The sequence below is a fragment of the Cetorhinus maximus genome, chromosome 13, assembly GCF_964194155.1.
Source record: "Cetorhinus maximus chromosome 13, sCetMax3.hap1.1, whole genome shotgun sequence".
Classification (NCBI taxonomy): Eukaryota; Metazoa; Chordata; class Chondrichthyes; order Lamniformes; family Cetorhinidae; genus Cetorhinus; species Cetorhinus maximus.
This window is the reverse complement of record NC_135891.1, coordinates 119,966,592-119,989,919: the sequence shown is the minus strand read 5'-3', so window position 1 is coordinate 119,989,919 and position 23,328 is coordinate 119,966,592. Positions and strand designations below refer to the sequence as shown.

At 41.7% G+C, this 23,328-nt stretch overlaps 1 protein-coding gene across 2 annotated transcripts in view; it reads left to right on the top strand.

Annotated features, from left to right (window-relative positions):
- ell (elongation factor RNA polymerase II) overlaps positions 1 to 23,328 on the top strand; it is a 145,702-nt gene that overhangs the window by 60,990 nt on the left and 61,384 nt on the right. The window lies entirely within an intron of this gene.

Below are 23,328 nucleotides of genomic sequence, written 5' to 3'. Positions count from 1 at the left end.
AAGTAATTAGTATCAACAGATAAAAAATATTAAAGAAACTTAAGGGAGTAAAAGTCAGCAAATCCTCAGGACCTGTTGGCCTACATCCTAGGGTTCTTAAAAAAAAGTAGATGCAGAGATGGTGATTGCTCTGGCTATTGTAATGTTATTGGGGTGTTAAAGGCTGAAAAGGTTAATTTATGGGATTGGAGAAAAAGTACCACCCATGTGATGTAAGAGAGAGCGAGACACATGACTAAGAGTCGAGAAGGAGAATGCTCATGGCTTAGACTGAGTAGCATTGATAATCTTGCATATCTGTGTATAGTTATGTTCATCTAATAAACCAGTTATTATTCAGACATATATATGTCTCTGCAATTGTTACATAACCAATCACAACCAACATACAATATGGCTACAGCTGTGAAGGACCTGAATTCTACAAAAATCAATTTGAAAAGAATTTGCGCACCTGACTTGAAAATCAGTGGCAAACCTGAAGACTCCAGTAACACAGTTGAAAATCTCCAAAAAAAGCTCCAAAGAAGTCGTGGAGGTGGAGAAGCAGAAAAATTAACTGTTCAGTTTACTAAGGGCTACGCCATAGCATGTGGTGGTCTGTTTAAAAAAAAAAATCCCAATCTAGCAGCAGTCAAAGAACCTAGCGACAATCGAGGAAGGCTGAGCAAACCTTGAAAAAGGCTCAAAATCTTCAAATTAACAGCGCATTAAGCAGGCAGCACTGGACAAATTCCATTTTTAGTGACTATGGGTTTCAATACACCCCACAGTCCGGGTCTGAGGTCGGTGCCATTATGCATGGTGACTGCGGGGCAGCAATTGGGGAAAAAAAATTCTGGTGCTCAAACACAATTCTGCCGCAGTAGGAAAGCAGTGAACAGAACTTAATAACTTGAAGCAAATAGTTTAAAAATGCTGCAGAGTTTAATAACGATTACCAAAAAGAGTCAGCAACTGCGGAGGATATCGGTGAAAGGCTGATCAGCACGGGAAAGCTCCATTACTGCAACAGGTTAAAAAAACATCCAGGCAGACCTCCTATAAGCTTAAAACAGCTATGGATTCCTTGCCAGACTGATTTGCGCATACATAAGAGCCAGATCAAGCACAGAATTAGGCACTATGGAGGAAGGGATTTTTAGGATTCAGAATTGCATCCGGATTGAACAATAAACCTGAGGCTGAACAAGTCAATACTTTACTGTATTCTATTAGAGCAATTGCTGACATTGTTATGGCAAGGCATTAATGAAATACCAGACAAGTTTGAAGAAGCCTTTGATAATTATTTTAACTTAGAGTAACGAGGTGTTAGAGCCAAGTTTAACAAAACGGTCCAGAAAGCAGGTGAACTGGTAGATGCATTTTTAACAAATTAGATGCCTTTATCAATGACCTGTATTGACTAACTGAAGGTTGTGAATATGGTGATCACAAAATTGAACTATGATACCGCAGTCACTGTTACCAATTACATCTTATCTGACCACCTGCAATTCAAAGAAGACTTAACTTTGGAGAAGGCGATATAGTTGGTGAGACAAACAGAGGTCCGTAAACAAATCAAGAGCCATACTCAGAGGAGAAGACGAACCATGGTTCAGAGAACTCCCAGTGGCGGCACAACTTATTAAACAAAAGAATGTCAAAGACACTCCAGGGAAAAAGATGCTTTATGGAACAAAAGCCCAGGACTTCATTAAACCATGACAGCGCCGTGGCGCCAAAAACCCCACAGGCGTGAACAGTGACCTGCAAACACTGCACACTGGTTTCATTGTGAAAAGTTTGGACACTTTGGAAAGATGTGCTAAACTAAAACCTCTAGATACACAGAGGATAACGAGAGAATCTTTGCACACAAGGCCATTAGTGACATTGAGGTATCTTAGTAAGAAGAGGAACAACGATGTTTCCTAGATGAGATCAAAGACCCCAGATACACATTCTGGAATGTGTATCTTTGTGTCAATGGATGTATTACTAATTCAAAATTGGATACAGGAGCAAGTGTAACAGTGTTATCTGACAAAGAACCATCACTAGTAAAACAATGCCTGAAGCCATCTACAACAAAGTTATATGGCCCAGGAGGGATCAAACTGCAGGTCAAAGGTACGTTGAAAGCAACACTCCAATACAAGAACATACAGGTACAGAAAGCATTATATGTGCTCCGCAATCAGGAATTCTCTTTTCTGAGTCGAAAAACCTGTCTCAATCACATCCAAAAGATCGAGGAAAGCAACCAGCAAGGATCTGGGTCAACTTAAAAAGGATTTTCAAAAACAATTAGCTAGGCTGAGGTGACTGAATCCAGCATAATGCTGAGAAACAATGCCAAACCTGTGTGTCTTTTCACACCGCGGCAGATACCGCATCCAGTCATAAAACAGGTCCAACTGCAACTTGATGAGTTGACCAAGATGGGAATCATTTGCCCTGTCACTAAGCCGACAGAATGGTGCACCAGAATGGTTCTGGTTCCTAAACCAAACTGGTCCATTCGCATCTGTGTCGACTTGACCAAACTCTCAAGGCTGTGGCAAGGGAAATCCATCCAACGCCCTTGTTGGATGATAGCTTGACCAAGCTCTCCAAGTAATGCTCTCAACTCTATGCCGACAGCAGCTTTTGGCAGATACCGTTGGATGAAAAATTTACATTATTGACAACCTTTATTACCCCTTTTGGCAGATTTTGCTTTAATCATTTATCTTTTAGCATAACCTCGGTACCCAAAATTTTACAGCAAACAATGTCTACCATCTTGCAAGGCCTTAAAGGCATACTATGCCACAGAGCAACTGCCGCAGAACATAACCTGAGACTTAAAGCTGTCAAAGGTTATTGGATATAGATGGGAATGTGGAATTCAAAACACAAGCAGATCAGCCATGATCTTATTAAATGGTGGAGCAGGCTAAAGGGGCTGAATGGCCTACTCCTCTTATTTCTTATGTTCTTGAACCATCTGCAGGAAGAAGGAATGACACTTAACAATGAGTGTGAACTCTTCAAAATGCCCATTCGACTTTTGGGCCACATTGAGTAGCACAGGTATTTTGGTAGATCCACAAAAAACAAGGGCCATTAGTGAATTTCTGACCCTGGTCATCCATTCCAGATCTTCAACAATTCCTTGATATGGTAAATCAGCTGGTAAAATTCCTGCCAAACCTAGCGCAAGTCATGGAGCCCTTGAGAATCCTATTGAAGAAGGCTTAAGCATAGTGTTGGGATGCACACCAAGAGCAAGCATTCCAACAGATTAAAGACATGCTGTTCTCTACAGAGATCCTGGCTCACTACAACTCATCCCTACCGACCACAATCACAGCTGATGCCTCATGTACAGGACGAGGGACAGTCCTATTTAAAGAGCAACCGAATGGGTACCGTTGACTGCTCTATTACATGTCTCGGGCACTGTCTGACACACAAATGAGGTATGCAATTATTGAGAAGGAGATAATTGTAGTCACGTTGACTTGTGAGAAATTCTCCGCCTATATCATCAGGCTAAAAGCAGTCATCAAGACGGACCACAAACCATTAGTCTCATTACTGGACGAAAAGGAATTTGCTAGAATGCGTCCGAGAATCCAGGGATTCCAGTTACGACTAATGCTCTTCGCTTACAAGACAGTGTATGTCCAGGGCAACATACAAACAACTGTGGATGCATTGCCCAGGGCCATAGTTGACCATCCAGCAACACAGGATCTTAATCTAGTCAATGATGTCGAGTCCCATTCTCAATTCATGGCAGTACAATTTCCAGCAAGCTCAAGAAAGTTACAACAAATACGCCAAAAGCAGATGCAGGTTGAGGGCTGCATCCACATTCGTCAAATACTGCATGCATGGTTGGTCACAGCATCCCAATGCAACGGTAATGAAAATACATTTTAAACAATGGAGACACTTCACCATAATTGATCTGCTGGTGTACAATGACATCATAATCATTTCCAGAGATTCTGGAAATAACCCACCAGGGCCACATAGGCATCATAAAATGCAGAGCATGAGCCCAGCATGCTGTGTGGTGGCCGGGAATATTGAAATCGATAGAAGAAATGATTTCTTAGTGCCAGGTGTGAGCAAATGCACAAACCAAACCTTATCCCCACTCAATTCCCTACTAGCCTGTGGGAATGTCTGAGAATGGATCTATTTGTGTACAATGGGAAATCCATCGTTAACTGCTTCTCCAGATGGATTGAGGTGAAACGTTTACCCACTACGACCACTGAGTCAGTCATTAGGTCATTGAAAGAAGTCTTTGCAACACATGACATTCCGGATCAGGTGGTGTCCAACAATGACCCGCAATCCGCCAACAAGTACTTCATCCATTTCGCCGAGAATTATGGATTTCCACACCTCACCAGTTCCCTGAGGTATCCCCAATCCAACGGCGAGGCAGAAAGGGGCATCCACACTAAAAACCCTCTTGAAGAGGTTTTTCCAATGACACTTTTAACATGCAGGCCTATTCCACTGCAATGTGGATTGACAACGTCTGAACTTCTGATGGGCAGAAAGTTTCAAATGCAGCTTCCCATCCTATCCAAGAAATTATTCCCAGGGCTAGCAGTCCAGGACTATCAGAAAGTTCAGGACTGAGAGCAGTCCCACAGAAAACAACAAGCTTCCAATTACAATAGAAGTTACCGTACCAGAAACCTGCGCAGGCTGAAAGAAGGAGACAAGGTATGGATAAGGTGTTCCTATTTGTAAACTATTGTAATGAAGTCAATGGAAGCTAGGTCTTCAAGTCAGCAGAGCAGCCATGTTGACACACTCACTTCTACAAAGTCACCTGGTCAACATGGGCTCAGTTCCTTATTGGAGTATACCTGCTGCACCCTGAAGCTTGGGACAACATTTCACTGCTGTTACGATACCGTGGGGACCAATAAACCAAAAGAGCTGAATTTGCTGAATGATCCCAATGAAAAAAACTACTTTAACAATCAAGCCAAAATGAACATAAATTAAGTATGAATGAACAGGCAAATCATAGTAATATAAATAATAAATTGCACATTAAATAGCAGATATAACAAAGATAAAGCTCATGGATTTACCGGGTAGTCGACTCAGCATATGTGGTAACAATTTCAGCCACAAAGTTCAAAGCTGTGATCTTCTTTGAGAAGAATTGCAGCTCCTTTCCTTCACAGATTTAGCCACCGATTGTCATCAGACTGCAGCTCCCATTAAACTGGGTTCCCATGGCTGCAATCTTCAAAAAAGTGGCACACTTTTCCAGAACGTTCTCAGTTTGGCTCCCTTGCAGTCTGGGTTGCATGGATCAATGAAAATCAGCTTTATCTGCAACAAATTTATGCAATGTATGGCCAATTCTGGGCATTCAATTACTTCAAATTAACAGAAATAGCGGCAGCAGCCTTGTATTTTCCTATACCTGCTCCCAGATTCAGCCTTTGAGTTCCCCTTTTCCAACTTGCCACATCATCTTCTCCCCCACCAACCTGGTTATGGGCCTCTTTGTGCCGCATCCCAGGGTCCCGTGGGCCTATTTACATGCCCTTTTGCAGGCTGGGCCAGCATCCCGTCAATGTCCACTCTGCACCAAGCAAGGCCATTGCCAATGCCACATCCACAAGAGCAGCAGCCAATCCTCCATGCAGAGCGCCCGCTCGGCTTACATGCTCCAAACAAACCCTGGACAATCTGCCCGAGAGCATCCAAGGACGAAGTACCCATAGCCCAAAATCCGGTCAGCTCCACAGACTCTAATCACACTGCATTTAATTTTTCATATAGAATACATACAATTTATGTACATCATTTATGCAACTTGAATTTTCATTTTTAAGATTGCTTTTGAAAAGTTTCTGGAATGTTCTGTGGCAGAAATTTTTTTGAGGTCAAATGTCAAACATGATTTTATCTTAGAATGTTTCAAGATATTTATTTCTGCTTGCTACTGGTTTACAGTTCTTTTCAGATATCCTGTCCCTTCAGTATAAGTGTACAGTAATAACTTCTCAGAGGAAAAAGTCACTTTGCCATTACTGGTTTGTAAAAAGACAAATTTCATCTAATAGGAAGCAGGTTCACTGTTTCCTATGATATTTAAAGTTGAGTTTAGCAATTAAACTTTGCCAGTCTCATTCCCTGCTCTGTTCACCTTTCGCTAATGGAGGCCAGAACAATACTGGGACTCCGTCAGTATCCCAAGGTTGCAAAGGGGAAGATCAGCTGCAATTCCAGCTTATGAACATTAACCAATAATCACCATTTTGGAAGGTGCCAATGTCAGTGGAGTGCAGTTTCACATACTGGAAAATGTTACTAAAACATAAGTATTGAATTTGAAAGTATGTGAAGAAATATCATTTGGAATTAGAAAAAAATTGTTGCAAATTTTTAAAAAAATAACAATTATGCAGAGGTATTTGGAAATGGATTTGCTAATAAATGAAAGTCAGCACAGATTTGTTCGAGGCAAATCATATTTGACTAAAATGTTTGTGTTTTCTGAAGTTAAGGGTAGGGTTGATGTGGCTGATGTGTAGATATATTTTCAAAAGGCGTTTGACAATAATAGACATAATAGACTTGTTAACAAAATTAAAGCCATGGGATTAATGGGACATTGGTAGTATGGATGCAAAATTGGCCAAGGGAAAGAAATCAGAAAATAGTGGTGAAAGGCTGTTTTTCCGACTGGAGAGAAATATACAGTGGGGTTGGTATTAGGACCACTGCATTTTTTGATATATATTAATGACCTGGACTTGGGTATACAGTGCATTATTTTCAAAGTTTGCAGATGATAGAAAACTTTGAAATCTCATAAACAATGAGGAGGACAGCAACAGATTTCAAGAGAACATCGGCAGACTGAGAAGTGTGAAATATTACATTTTGGTAGGAAGAATAAGCAGAGGCTATATAAACTAAATAGAACGCTTTAAAAGAGTGAGCAAGCACAGAGACACCTGGGAGTGTGTGCATGTACACGTCAAACAAGTTCAGATTGTTATTAAAAGATCATAATTGGACTCTTGACTTTAATGGAGTCATTGAGTAGAAAAGTAATGAAATTGTGTTAAACCTTTGTAAAGCATCAGTTAAGCCCCAGTTGTAATATTTTGTTCAATTCTGGATACCTCAGTAAGGAAGGATGTCCAGGTGTTTGAGAGGGCGCAAAGGGGATTTAAGGTTGGTAACTAGAAAACGCAAATTTAAAGTGATTGGCAAAAGAACGGAAAGCAACAAGAGAAAGCATTTTTGTTACTCAGTTGTTGTGATCTGGAACGCACAGCCTGAAAGAGAAACAGATTTAGCAGTAACTTTAAAAAGAGAATTTGATAAATATTGGAAGGGATGAAAAATACAGGGCAATGGGGAAAGAGCAGGGGATTGGATTGGATAGCTTTACCAAAAAGCTGTTCTGTGCTGTATCATTCTATACATTAGTTCTGAGGCAGAGGTGTTGCATCAGGTGAAGCCAGTAATTGTTTCACTTCTAGTTTATTTTCCTTTCCATTGCAAATTACTATGTTCAGTCAGCACTGACACTTGCCTCCATCCCCAGAATAGTTCTGTAGACCCAGATGCTCTGCAAACCTCAGCCCAATGACCATTCAAAGCGTGCATGTATCTTCAAGGTGAGAATTGGCAAGCTATTCAGTTGTAAAATGAATCACACTTTTGACCCTGAGAAAAGCAATCAAGTGATGCTGTTTAAGTGCATCACAAATGTATCCAAATAAGAACTGATGAAAGTACATCGACCTCAGATGTTAACGCTGTTTCTCCCCACAGATGCTGCCTGACCTTTGAGTTTTGCCGGCATTTTTTGTTAGTTCAGATTTACAGCATCCGCAGTATTTTGTTTTTGTACAAAAGTACCTAATCTTGTTCCCAAATCGCCTTCTGTGTGCATTGTACTTTTTGGCAAGAACTACTGTGTAGTGATCAAGATTTTTTTTTCTCCAGCCCAGGAATATTGAGGACAATTATCGCTCTCGCAACTGTTGCCCTAATTGAATGATCTAACATTGTCCAGGATCGGTGCCGCCTCCCAGAGAAGGGAGTTTTTTTGGGGCCACTAAGCACCAGTAAAATGAGCTGGATTGATATCTGATGAGGAGGGACAGTGAGACTTTAACAACATGACTAGTTGCTTTTCTTAGAGAAGGAAATTAGCATCAACAAAATTTACATTTATATAAATCTCCTGTTTACCCAAGAGGGAGGGCACATTCTCTTCATGCAAGGACACACCCACCTAAAACAACAACCACTTCATGTAGAGCTTCTAATTCAGTAAAACATCACAAGGAACATTATCAAACAAAATTTGATGGGAAGCCACATAAGGAGATATTAGATATGGTGACAAAAAGCTTAGAGGCTTTAAGGAACATTTTAGGGGAAGAGTTAGAGAGGCAAAGATTTTAGATAGAAAATTTCAGAGTTTAGGGGCTCAGCAGTTGAATGCATGGCTGCCAGCAGTAGAGGGATTAAAATTGGGAATTTGTGCGAGGTCATAATTGAAGGAGCCTTTCTAGAGTGGAAGAAAGAAAAGATCTACAATGCAGCAAAGGTTAGTGGTAGCCCAAAAGATTTGGAAAATTTTGGAAATCAGCAAAGGATACCTTAAGGGAGATATTGGAGTTTGAGAGAAAACAAGCAAGAAATATAGACAGCAAAAGCTTCTCCAAGTATATAAAAAGTAAGAGAGTAGCTAAAGTGAGTGTTGGTCCCTTAGAGAATGAGACTGGGGAATTAATCATTGGAAACAAGGAAATGGTAGAGACTTTGGCCAAGTATTAAGGGAGGGAGGAACTTAAAACAGTCACTATCACTAGAAAATAATTACTAGGAAAACTAATGGGACTAAAGGCTGACAAGTCCCCTGCACCTTAAAGGAAGTGGTTGCAGATATAGTGGATGCATTGGTTGTAATCTTCCAAAATTCCCAAGATTCTGGAAAGGCCCCAATAAATTGGAAAACCGCAAATGTACCGCTCCTATTCAAGGAAGTAGGGATATTGAAAGCAAAGAACTATAGGCCAGTTAGTTTAACATCTGTCATTGGGAAAATGCTAGAATCCATTATTAAGGAGGTAGTAGCAGGGCATGTAGAAAATCATTATACAATCAGGCAGAGATTTGTGGAAGGGAAATCATATTTGGCAAGTTTATTAGAGTTTTTTGAGAATGTAACAAGCAGGGTGGATAAAGAGGATTTAGTGTATTTGGGTTTCCAAAAGGCATTCGATAAAAGGTTACTGCACAAGGTAACAGCTCGTGGAGTTGGGGGTGTTAAATTAGCATATTTAGAGGATTAGCTAACCAGCAGGAAACTGAGTCAGGATAAATGGGTCATTTTCAGGTTGGCAAACTGTTAATGGAGTACCACAGAGATCAGTGCTGGGACCTAAACTATTTACAATCTATATTAATGTCTTAGATTAAGGAACAAGACTGTATTGTAGCCAAATTTGCTGAAGATACAAAGGTAGGAAAGCAAGTTGTGAGGAGAGAGACTGCAGAATGTTGAAGTATAGAGGGATCTAGGCGGTGTTATATACGAATTACAAAAAGTTAGCATGCAGGTACAACAGTTAATTCGGAAGGCAAATGGAATGTTGGCCTTTATTGCAAGGGGGATGGAGAATAAAAGTAGAGAAGTCTTACTACAACTGTACAGGACATTGATGAGTCCACATCTGGAGTACTGTATACAGTTTTGGTCCCCTTAAGGAGGGAAATACTTGCATTGGAAGCAGTTCAGAGAAGGTTCACTTTGCTGATTCCTGGGATTAAGGGGTTGGTTTATGAGGAACAGTTGAGCAGATTGGCCCTATACTCATTAGAGTTGAGAAGAATGAGAGGTGATCATACTGAAACATATTAGATTCTGAGGGGGCTTGATGGGGATACTGGGAGGTTATTTGGTTATTTCTTCTCGGGAGAACCTAGAACTAGGGGGCACTGTTAAAATTATTGGGTCCCCATTTAAGATGGAGATGAGGAGGAATTTCTTCTCTGAGGGTCCGTTATTCTTTGGAATTCTCTACCCCGGAGAGAAGTGGAGACTGGGTCATTCAGTATACTTAAGGCTGAGTTAGACAGACTGTTGATCGGTGAGGGAGTCAAGGTTTATGGGGGAGCAGGCAAGAATGTGGAGTTAAGCTCACAAACAGATTAGCCATGACCTTATCAAATGATGGAACAGGTTCGAATGGGCCAACTGGCCTACTCCTTCTATTTCTTATGATATTAAACCATGTGGGAGGGAAGTCCATGATTGAATAATTAGACGTGCTCTGGATGGAACAGAACATGTGAGCAGGTGGCCTCCTTTCATTTATTACAGATGGGCACAAGCCTGTCACTTACAGTACTGGTGGGTACAGGTGTTTCACTGTATAATACGGGTACAGTACTGGTGGGAACAGTTCTGTCACTGTTTCACACTGGGGCACAGGTCTGTCACTATATATCATGGCGGTACAGTACTGATGCTTATAGTTCTATCGTGGCTGGAAGAATTTGAAGTGGTGAATTCCAACGAAAGCACAGGAAGTGCAGTGTTATTGGGTAATGTAGGATGTTTTTCATGTAGTGTGTTGGTTCTGAATCCAAATTATGCCACAGGTATTTGGGCACAAAAATAATTGTTCTTTAAAGTTTCCCTTGCTCGGGTGCCATCACTTTTGGTCCATGGTAACCCAGCTAGTGAGACAGGTGGATGTTTGGCATGAGGCTTAGGAACAACTCTGGAGGACTCAAGGCATAGAACTGAGCTTCTTCCCCCATGGCTCAGTTAGTAAAAGAACCTGCACAAGAGGCTGCACATTTGATTCCTGGGTTGTATTGTTTGATCCAGCAGCAATAATTGTAAGGGAGACTACAATTAACCTCAATGCTTTGACTAGGGAGGGGGAATAGTTAGCTGAGATGTCTTCTCCTCATCAGTTTCTTGTGATCTTGCTGGAAAGCATTTGTGGTTGTTTGCTATGTTTGTGTGTAAGTCAAATAAGAACAGTTGTGATGCCTTCCACATTCTTCTAGTTTGCAGACATCCCCTTTCTCAGTTCGCACATGATAAATGCCGCTTGGGCGAGATATCACAATGCTGGTAGACCCCATGAAATCAAACCTGTGGATGATAGGTGATTTTGTGAGAGATGGGGAGTAGGTCGTTGTGGCTGCATTTGTAGACCTGGAAAAAAATCACATTTTCAAACCAGTAACCATCGACCCTGGTAAGCGACAGTGGCCAGGCCCACTGGGTGAAATCTATACATTGTGGCTGGAATCACAGCTTCATGTGGACTCGGGTTAATGCAAAGGATTAGACCTTAAGTATCTCTGTATTTTAAGGAGAGGAAGGATAACCTCAAATTTGGAAACAATAGCTGGCTTTGCATGTTCTGAAAATAGGGCTCAAAAAATCCCCCTTTCAACATTTACATGTACTAAGGTTCCCAGGAGACCTGTTGATATATTGTTTCGGGAGGTTAATTGAAATATATTTGACCAAGTGCCCAAATGTGTTTACCAAAAAAACCACAGCAGTCAGCTGTATCTATTGGAGCTCTGTGATTTGCATATTTTGAAATAACCCATGGGATTTCTACTTCAACACGTGTACAATTAACAGCTTCACAAATTTCTATTTAGGGGCATGGACTCTTGCTGAGGTACTAGTTCTGTGGATGCCAGCCACACACTCACCCAAGTCTCATGATAGCGAATGGGCAACTGTTCCAGCGAGATCACAGGCCAACCTAATCTTGTTCTCACTCGACATCCCTGCACACACTTTGCAGCACGTCACTGGATAGTGGGGATTGCATGCTATTTTCTCTTTCCCTTTCTTGTGCCCTGCGTAACACGGGTGAACTGAATGTAGTACCCCTACTAAGATCAGATATCTTGGTATGAACTAGGAATCAAACCTGCAATGTTTTGGTCTCTGTTGCTCAGATACCCGGTTGGCCAGTCGAACTACAGTGGGGTACAATCAGCATTTAAACATTTTCTCTTTCTCTTTCTCTTAATGTTCAGTTTATTCAGCTCTAATGCTGGATTTGAAATTTTACTGCTTCAATTTGTTAAACGAGTAGAAGTTTCACCAGGGTGTGGTAAGCTCAGGGAAAACATGTCCATTATAATCTTTGTGATGAATTGTTAAACAATCAGCTGCTTCATCAGAAAGTACCGTTAGTATAACTTGTCTTAACAAGTCAAACTAGGACTGGACTGTCTTAATTTTATCTCTCTCGCTCATCTCCTGAAGGTGTTAACTTCCTTGCCCCAGGGTATAATCTCCTCCATCGTCAACTTTTGTTGTTAGGCTGATTTGAGACGTCACCAGTTTCCCGTCGTTATCGAGGATGACCATTTCTTGCATGCATAGAGTCATCTGTTGTGAATTTTAATGTGGCTATGGAGCCTGATTGTGGACCTGCAAGGCTTTCCACAGTATGGGGTAGGATGAACTGTCTTATTTCCCTGGGACTGCTCAGTCTTTCTAGCTTGCCTTTCATCATTGGCTACCTTTATTCCTTACTGTTCGAAGGAAACAATACCATTACTTGAGATTGTTCTCCGGGTAGTTCGTTCTTCTGCATTTTTCTCCCAGTCCGTGGTGGACATGCCACGTTTCCTAAGGTTTGCCTTCAAGGAGTCCTTGAACCTTAACCTCTGCCTACCTCGCAGGTGGCATTCATATTAAAATTGTGAATACATGACTGCCTTAGGAATTTACTTCATGTCTACTCCATCTGAGCTGGGGTCTGATGATGAGTGCTTCAATTCAGACATCTCTGCTCTTTGAAGTATCTCGGTGTTGGGCACTCTCTCCTCCCATTTGATGCCCACGTTCAAATGCTATGTGGAACTTGTCCAGCTGCTTCATTTGTCTGGAGTAAGTAGTCCATGTCTCACAGGCATATAGGAGGGTAGGTATTACCACAACTTTGTATACAACAAGTTTTGTTATCTAGTATCTCTTATCTAGTTAGGTAATTAAAAGACCAATTGGCCAGGAGAATCTGTGCCTTCCACAGACCATGTACACCATAGAGTCATAGAGGTCTACAGCACAGAAAAAGGCCCTTCGGCCCATCGAGTCTGTGCCGGTCAAACAAGTACCTAACTATTCTAATCCCATTTTCCAGCATTGGGCCCATAGCCTTGTATGCCATGGCATCGCATCCAAATACTTCTTGATGTTATGAGGGTTTCTGCCTCTACCACCCTTTCAGGCAGTGAGTTCCAGATTCCTACCACCTTCTGGGTGAAAAATTCTTCCTCACATCCCCTCTAAACCTCCTGCCCCTTATTTTAAATCTATGCCCCCTGGTTATTGATCCCTCTACCAAGGGGAAAAAGTTCCTTCCTGTCTACCCTATCTATGTCCTTCATAATTTTATACACCTCAATCATGTCCCGCCTCAACCTCCTCTGCTCCAGGGAAAATAACCCCAGTCTATCCAATCTCTCCTCATAACTAAAACTCTCCAGCCCAGGCAACATCCTGATAAATCTCCTCTGCACTCTCTCTAGTGCAATCACATCCTTCCTATAATGTGGATTCCAGAACTGCACGCAATACTCTAGCTGTGGCCTAACCAGTGTTTTATACAGTTCCAGCATAGCCTCCCTGCTCTTATATTCTCTATGCCTTGGCTAATACTGCTTCTTAACCATCTTATCTACCTGTCCCGCTACCTTAAGGGACTGGTGGACATGTACACCAAGGTCCCTCTGATCCTTGATACTTCCCAGGGTGCTACCATTCATCGTGTATTCCCATGCCTTGTTTGTCCTGCCCAAGTGCATCACCTCACACTTATCCGGATTAAATTCCATTTGCCACTGATCAGCCCGTCTATATCCTCCTGTAATCTAAGGCTATCCTCCTCACTATTTACCACCCCACCAATTTTCATGTCACCCGCAAACTTACTGATCAAACCCTCCTACATTCAAGTCTAAATCATTTATATATACCACAAACTGCAAGGGACCCAACACTGATCCCTGTGGAACCCCACTGGACACAGGCATTCAGTCACAAAAACATCCCACGATCATCACCCTCTGCCTCCTACTACTCAGCCAATTCTGGATCCAAATTGCCTTGGATCCCATGGGCTCTTACCTTCGTTATCAGTCTCCCACGCTTCAATTGAAAGCCTTGCTGAAGTCCAAGTAGACTATGTCAAATGCATTGCCCTCATCTACACACCTGGTCACCTCTTCGAAAAATTCAATCAAATTGGTCAAACATGACCTCTCCTTAACAAAACCAAGCTGACTGTCCTTGATTAATCCCTGCCTCTCCAAGTGTAGATTAATTCTGTCCCTCAGAATTGCTTCCAATAGTTTTCCCACCACTGAGGTTAGACTGACTGGCCTGTAGTTCCCTGGTTTATCCCTTCCTCCCTTCTTGAATAACGGTACCACATTGGCTGTTCTCCAGTCCTCTGGCACCTCTCCTGTGGCCAGAGAGGTATTGAAAATTATTGCCAGCACCCCTGCCTCATTCAACAGCCTGGGTTACATTTCATCCGGGCCTGGAGAATTATCTACTTTTAAGCCTGCCAGACCACTTAGAACCTCCTCCCTTTCTATGCCAATTTCTTTAATTATATCACAGTCCTTTTGCCTGATTTCCATACCCACGTCACCCCTTTCACTTATGAACATCGACACAAAGTATTTCCGGGGACATGTCAGCCTTTAGGTCCCAGCACCTTTTCCCTGGTGATGGTGCTTGTTTTAAGTTCATCCCTCCCATTTACCTGTTGATTTTCAAATATCCTTGGGAAGTTTTCTAAATCTTCTACTTTGAAGACAGACCCAAAATACCTGTTCAACACCTCTGCCATTTCATTGTTTTCCATTATCAATTCCCCAAACTCTCTCTCTCTAGTGGATAAACAATAGCTTTAGTTATTCTTTTCCTTTTTAATACTTGTAGAAACTATCAGTTTTTATATTACTAGCTAATACTCTCGTACTCTAATTTCTACCTCTTTGCTATCTTTTTAGTCATTCTGATTCTGATCTCTTGCTCATGTCTGCTGCTGTCGAGGCCCACGCTTTGGAACTCCTTCCCTAAACCTCTCCACCCTTCTCTTTTCCTTTAGATGTTCCTTAAAACCATCTCATTGACCAAGCTTTATGTAATAATCTTGAAGAACCTTTTGACATTTTATCATGTTAATGGCACTACAGAAATACAAGTTGTTGCTGTAATGTCCAAAATTAAATCACCAACAAGATTAAATTTACCCATTGAGTTTTTTTTTGCAAGTCTCTTAATGTTTTCATTAAATTCTTACTTGTGAGCCTTAGCTTCCTACATTAACCCGGAATCTGACTTCATCTTTTCTGCCCAGACTTATGACCCTGAACATAAATTTGGATTGTGCAGAATACCTAATTTCCCAGGATATATCAATATCATTCACCCAACTCTATGAATAGAATTATTTTCTTTAGTTTCTAGCAGTTTATGCTCAAAGACTTTTCAAAATTATTTGAAGAAAATTGCAAAATATTATTAAAATATACATTGAATGTGCATTCATAAGAGAAAAACACTGATTATACGTGTTTTGTCATTTAGTTTTTCTATTGTATAAACTTTATAAACTTCAGAAATTGCATACCATGTTCTCCGCCTTACCCAATCCATGTAATTTCCTGAAGAAAACTTCCCTCATTTTTGCCAAGCAAGGGTATTAAGAGTTGTGGAGCCAAAATGGATTGATGGAATTAATTGAATGGCGGGATAGGCTCAAGGAGCTGATTTACCACCTCTTGTTCCTATCTTCCCTAAATATATGGAGCTAGAAAATTAACCTGTATTTTAATTATAGAATAGTGAAACATTCTAGACATTCACAAACAATTACCCTTTAACTTAGTGGACTTGTCCTTCTGTCCTCTGCCTTTGACTTCACTTTTCTGTAACTATAAACTCTTCACCTCAGGAAGGTTACAGGGGTAGATTGGAAAAGCTGGGATTGTTCATACAGAAGAGAAGGTTGAGAGGAGATCTAATAAATGTGTTCAAAATCATGAAGGACCTGGGCAGATTTGATGGAGAAAACTACTCCCATTGACATAAGTGTCAAGAACCAGATTATACCGATTTAAGGTGATTGGCAAAAGAACCGAAGGTGACGGGAAGAAAAACGTTCTTAGTCAGCAGATGGTTAGGATCTGGAATGCACCCCCTGAGAGTGCGGTCGAGGCAAATTCAATCATAGCTTTCAAAAGGGAATTGGGCCATTGCCTGAAGAGAAAAAAATTGCAGGGCTACAGGAAAAAGGCAGGGTAGTGGGTCTAGTTTAGTTACTGTTGCAGGGAGTTGGCACAGACATGACAGGCCGAATGGCCGCCTCCTGTACTGTGACCATTCTGTGATGCAATGATCTATATATTATAAGCTTTTTTTTGTTTTTTGTGTTTTTCCTTGCATGTATGCAGTGAGTAAAGTGTTAATAGGTTTGCACAAGCTCTTAGATTCTTTCTTTCTTTCTTTCTAGTCCTGGAAATGTGACAAAAATAATTTGTTTGCTTCTTACAGTAAGCTCCTGGCTCATAAACTAACCTCCCTTCCCCCTTCCACTTTCTTGGAAAAGGTATCACTTATCAAAGGGTGATGCCTGGAAATGGTGCTGAGGAAATGCCAGTGCTTTTGTCTTGTGAAATGTGTGCTGGGCTTTTAAAAAATTTAACTTTTAGAAGTCCCTGCTAGAACATTTCTTATTTATTAAGGGTATTCAAAGTTCTGCGCCAATTTTTTGCATTCTCCTTTTCTCCATTTCCCTCAGTCATGTGAAATGTTATTCATTATCCTCATTTTACACAGGGTGTCAGCTCTGGCTCAGTCGGTAGCACACTCACTTCTGAATCAGAAAATGGTCAGTGCATGTCCTACTCCATAGAGTAGAGTACAGAATTTAGGCTGATGCTTCCTGTACCAGTACTGAAGGAATGCTGTACTGTCAGAGGTGCTGTTTTCCAGATGAGATGTTAAACCATCTGCCCTTTCAAGTGAATGTAAAAGATCCTATGGGACTATTCGAAGAAGAGCAGAGGAATACTCCCTATGCCCTGGGCCAATATTTATCCCTAAACCAATATCACTGAAACAAATAATCTGGTGTCAGTGCTGTTTTGGGAGCTTGCTGTATGCAGTTGAGTACTTTGTTTCCAATATTACAACAGTGGCTACACTTCAAATATATTTCATTTACTGCAAAGCTCTTTCAGATGGTCTGGCAACCTGAAAGGTGCTATTTTTTGCAAGTCTATCTCATGCAACAGTTTTGATCATATATCTTGACTAAGCAATGTGGGTTGAGTGATCTGTTAAAGTTGAGGGTGATTATACCTTTAGATCAGACCACAAGGAAGAGGTAATGTTTCTAGTGGATGAACCACTTCTCCCAATACAGGCATTGAATTTCCGACTGGTTCCTCATCCCAATCACACCAAATCGCCTTTGAAACGTCCCTCCTGTTTATTTACCATGCTGCTTCTCTTCCCAGCCTCAAATTCTCTTGGTTCCTGTTCAGCTTCTGCCTCCTATATAAAATGCACCGCTTGCAACATTCAGTTATGTGATGAGCACCACAGAGATTGATAATGTTGCATCAAGCCCCATCAGAATGTGTGAGGTAGTCATTTTAGCAGATTGCCTCTCTTAAGGGAGCAATTAGAGATCTTAGTCTGCATGGTGCAACCTTAAAATTCTTTTAAAAAAAATACATTTTAATTTTTTTGTCGGTTTCTTGACTGCTCTCCTCTTGTGACACTGACTTCTGCTGAGATACTGTTGCACAGGCACTGACTCTCACTGAGGTACAGGATCCACAGGCGTTGACACTTGCTGGGGCATAGTTTCCTAGCTGCTGAATCTTGCTGAGGTTCTATTCCCCAAATGCAGACTCTCCCTGGGGCACCACACCCCAAATGCCGACTCTCACTGGGGTAACGCTCCCAAATGCCGGCTCCCGTTCCAGTACTGCACCCCGAATGCCGACTCTTGCTGGGGTACCGCACCCCGAATGCCGACTCTCGCTGGAGTAATGCTCCCCAAATGCCGACTCCCGCTCCGATACTGCACCCCGAATGCCGACTCTCGCTGGGGTACCGCACCCCGAATGCCGACTCTCACTGGGGTACTGTTCCCCGAATGCAGACTCTCGTAGGGTACCGCACCCGGAATGCCGACTCACACTGGGGTACCGCACCCGGAATGCCGACTCACGCTGGGGTACCGCACCCGGAATGCTGACTCTCGCTAGGCTACCGCTCCCCGAATGCTGACTCGCTGGGGTACCGCACCCCGAATGCTGACTCTCGCTGGGGTACCGCACCCCGAATGCCAGCTCTCGCTGGGGTACTGTTCCCTGAATGCCGACTCTCGCTGGGGTACCGCACCCTGAATGCCAACTCTTGCTAGTTTTAGGCAGGTGCAGAGGCAGGCAGGGAAGGAAAGAACAAAAGTAAAGTTCTGTGATAGGATTGAAGGTAGGAGTGAGAAAGAAAAAGCATTGTATTTACATAGCATCTTTTATAATCTCATGACGCAACAAAGCACTTTACAACCAATGAAGCACTTTTGAAGTGTTGTAGTTACTGTTGTAATGAGTGATTAAGTGGCGCAAGATGAGAGGAGGTGGTAATGGTCAAGTAAAATAAGAAAATGTAGGCCTAGAGGAGCTGTAAATGGAAACAGTAGAACCATTACCAGCAACTGCTGTCTAAAAATTGGGAGCTGTGGTAATGGCCAGAAATTGTTGAAGTCCGTGTTAAGTTTAGAAGGCTGCCCAGGTTGGTTCTGCTCTTTCTGTGACAATGTCTCTCTTTCCATCTATGTCTGTCTCTATTCCTCTGTTTTGCTATCTGACGTGTGTGTTTTTGTGAGTCACATTTAGAGCCCTTGGGATTTTTAAATTCTATTATTGACCACAGTCTACTCAGTTAAACTGAGGCTCCATCTACCTGTTCCACTGGTTCAAGTTGATGTTGAAAAATTCCAGCGTACTATAGGACTGGCCAGCATTCCTCCCTGGACCAAAATACCAAAAACAGATTGATCAATTATTCATCTCATTGCAACTTGTAGGAACTTATGCACAGAATGACATCACATTTACTTACCCAACAGTGACTGTATGTGACAGGCATTAGGAGGTTAGAGAGATATGGATCAGGAACCCTATACAATTTTTTTCATGTTGTTAAACTGCAAGACAAACTTATGGCAATATTCAGCCTAGCGTAACCACAAGTTCTGACAAGGAGTTTCCAAGGCTGTAATGTAGCTACAGTTGGTGGTTGTAGGTGTCTTTAATTCTTGTATTTCTGTTAAATGCGAACCCAGTTTGTATAACTCTAAATGAAAGCTCTGCCCCAGGAGATGTCACTTACACTATTGTCAGAGTTGATCATTTTGTCTGGCTTCTGTTTTTATTTAAATTTTTGCCCATTTCTCCTAATTTTCCTCCCCCCTCTCTTTCCTTCAGACAATGTTGACTCACACCATCCTAATGTATCTTCTTAGACAGTTATTCGGGATCAAGGATGACTTGATTCCATTTTGGTTTGATGGATTCTGAAATGCTGTTAAGTTCAGTGTGTGACCTGCAGACTCTGCCACATATGGAGCAGGTGGTGCTTGAAGCATCAGGTAGATGAGTTTGGAGGTTTGTACGTTCTCTCTGATGCCTCGACTTCACCTTTGTGTGTTCCCGACAAAGTCTGTTGATGGGTTCAGTGCCTTACCAAATGTATCTTCTACGTTTCGGTTGGTCACTAGCCAGAGACTGTCATGAGTCAACAGAGATGTTTGATCTCATCAGGGATGCTTTGAGGATATCCCTAAAGTGTTTCCATTGTCCTCTTGGGAGTCTCCTGCCACAATCAGGTTCCAAATAGAGCAGTTGCTTCAGGAGTCTGGTGTCAGGCATACATCTGACATGTCCTGTCCAGCTGGTTTTGAGTGCTGTCCAGCTGAATTTGAGTGATGCTGGGCCTGTCGCTTTGCAAGAGGTTGCTGCTGTTGAACCACCTTTCTTACTTCTGGATTTGGAGGATCTTGCAAAGGTACCACTGGTGGTACTTCTCCAGTGCTTTGATGTGCCTACTTGGACAATCTAGTGTGAGTATAGACAGGGAGTGTCATCATTACACATTAAACCCATACCTGGTATGCACAATTGCTTTCTAATACTCGGTAGCAATCAGGGGCTGTGACCCTGGAGGATATTTCGCTCCTCAAACCGCTGGGTGCTGAAGAATTGCAAACACTTCTGCCATTATCTCGCTGAGATCTTAGCACACGCCAAGGATGGAAGGTGGGATCTTCTGATCTCTATAGCTAAATACTGCACCACCAGCCATTGCCTTCAGTTACTGGGCATTGAAAAAGCTCCTGGCATCCCTTCTGCTCCCCTTGTCTCAGCAAGGGTGGCAGAGCCTTCAGGTGGAAGTCCCTCTTGAAACCTCTTCTCCACTTTTTCCATTTTTAAATGCTACCTCAAACCCAGTATCTTTAATCATGCCTCTAGTCGCCACTCCCATTCTCTCACTTCACTGCTCAATGGACGTTTCTCACAACACTTACCTTGGAGAATTTCTTTATGTGAAAGACGCTCCAAGGTGTTAGTGGTTTAATAGTGTTTGGCATATGCAGTATTTTGTACATTCTCTCCAATGTTTCAAGCACTGCCCTATAGAAATCACTGACCAGCCACATGGTGGGTTATGGTGCATTGTTTTAACCACATGCAGCAATTTTAGTAAAAAAACTCTTATTCATAACGCAGGTAAACTTCCTTCACACGTGTATAAGTATTTAACAAACATCTACTATCATTCTGTATCCACTGAAAGCACTCATATTGATCAAAAAGCACTCCCTCTTTTTGCCGGATCATTTTCCCAACAAATGTACAAAAAGGTTAAAGTTCACATGGAATCATCATCAGAAAGCCTATCGAGATCACATGCCCAACAATGGGGTCTGTTACTCATTTGTTACTTGCTAATCAGAAATGTAAATTGTCACATCTAGATTCCCAAACCACACGTGGGTATTGGCTGATGGATTGCCCAACACTGGTGGTCCAAGAATAAAAGCAAAATATTGCAGATGCTGGAAATCTGAAACAAAAACAAAAATAGCTGGAAAAACTCAGCAGGTCTGACAGCATCTGCGGAGAGGAACACAGTTATCGTTTCGAGTCCGAATGACTCTTCATCAGAACCTTTGTTCTGGTTGTCCAAAACTGGATCTCTGCACTCTTTCAATTCTGGTCTCTTGTGCATCTCATTTTTAATCCCCACTTCCACTGATGGCTGTGCCTTCAGCTGCCTAGGCCATAAGTTCTAGAATTCCATCCCTAAACTTCTCCACCTCTCTCTTCTACTTTAAGAAGCTTCTCAAACCTGTTGCTCTAACTGAACTTTTGGTCATCTACCCTAATAGCTCCTTGTGTTGTTTGGTGTCAAATTTTGTTTGAAAAGCCTTGATATTTTGTTACACTAAAGGTGCTATATAAATGCAAGTTGTTGTTTAGAGGTATAACTCCTTCTGTTGAAACTACACTATAGCATAGTAAAACTACCTGCTGACAGTGTTGCAGGTTTATTTTCAAAGGTAGGTTCTGTTAGCCCATCAGCTCAGACTCTTCTGGAGCTTTCTAACTGTTTGTTTCTGGAGAGCACTGTATTGCAACAATGCCTGACGATATTTATGTTATTCAAGGGCAAGATGTTTTCCCTGCTGATTTGCTTCTCCCCCTTATTTGCTCCAATAAGCAAGTTATTATTTACCACAGTCCATTTTTCAAGCTGTTCTTGTGAGACAGCAGTTTAAATGCTTCATGATATCTTGCCCAGAAGGCACATTAACAGTGAAAATGGAGATTCCTGTTGAGCAGCATTTTTGTTTGGAAATTGCGACTCAGTCTCAAGTGGAGCGAATTGTGTACAAATTGTGACTGAACCAGGAGTGTCTACACACACTGTCACTCACTCTGCTCCATGCCACTGGGCATTGAACCAATACCTCCACTCAATCAAACACTCGGATGTAAATTTTTTGTCTCCCTCTCTGCTAGTTAAAATGATAATTGTGCTTTTTGCTAATGTTATTGATCAAAGGCTTGTCAGACAGTGCGCATTCACAATTGAATGGCCATAGATTAAGTAGCTTCACAACCACATCCTTTCACCAGTGTGTTTGAGAGAGCCAGTAAAACAAGATAACAAAAGCAAAAGTACTGTGGATGATGGAAAGCCAAATAAAAAACAGTAAATGCTGGAAATGCTCAACAGCTCTCAGGATTGCATAGGATATATGGCATAGGAACAGACCATTTAGTACATGCCAGAGTTTATGGTACACTTGAGCTGCCTCCTATCTTTTCTCATCTAAATCTATCACTGTAACTAACCTTCTCCCTCATGTGCTTTTCTAACTTCCCCTTAAATGCTCCTCTTTGCTTCAACCACTCCCTGTGATAGTGAATTTACATTCTCACCACTTTGGGTAAAAGAAGTTTCTTCTGAATTCCCTATTGGATTTCTTGCTGACTCTCTTATATTGATGACTTTGGTTTTGCTCTTCCACACAAGAGGAAACATCTCTTCTGTATCCACTCTATCAAAACCTTTCATAACTCCTTCATTAGGCTACCCCCTCGGCCTTCCTTTTTCTAAAGAAAAAAGACCCAACCTGTGAATCGTTTTCAGAAAAGTTATAGCTACGTATTTCTAGTGTCATTTTTGTAAATCTTCTCTGCATCCTTTCCAGTGCTGTGATATCTTTTTCATAATACATGACAACCAGAACTGTATGCAATACTTGAAGTGTGGTCTGACCAAGATTCAATGCAAGTTTAGCATAACTCCCCTACTTTTCAATTCTATCCCTCTAGAAATAAAGCCTGGTGCTTGTTTTTTTTATGGCCATGCTAACCTGTGACACATCTTTTAGAGATTGATGTATTTCTACTGAGAGATCCCTTTGTTCCTTTATCCGACCTTGACTTCCACCTTCAGGTAATAAGTGACCTCCCTATTCTTCCTACCAAAATATACTAGCTCACAAATATCTCTGTTGAACTGATAAGCAAGCAGTTATCGACTTGAATTCTGTTTCTCCCTCCACAGCTGCTGTTGAACCTTCCAAGTGATCCCATCAATTTCTGTCATTAAAACTGGCTTTTAGTCAACGCAAATTGTTTACTTTGCCTTTGTTTTACCCCTACTAATGTTGGCGAGAC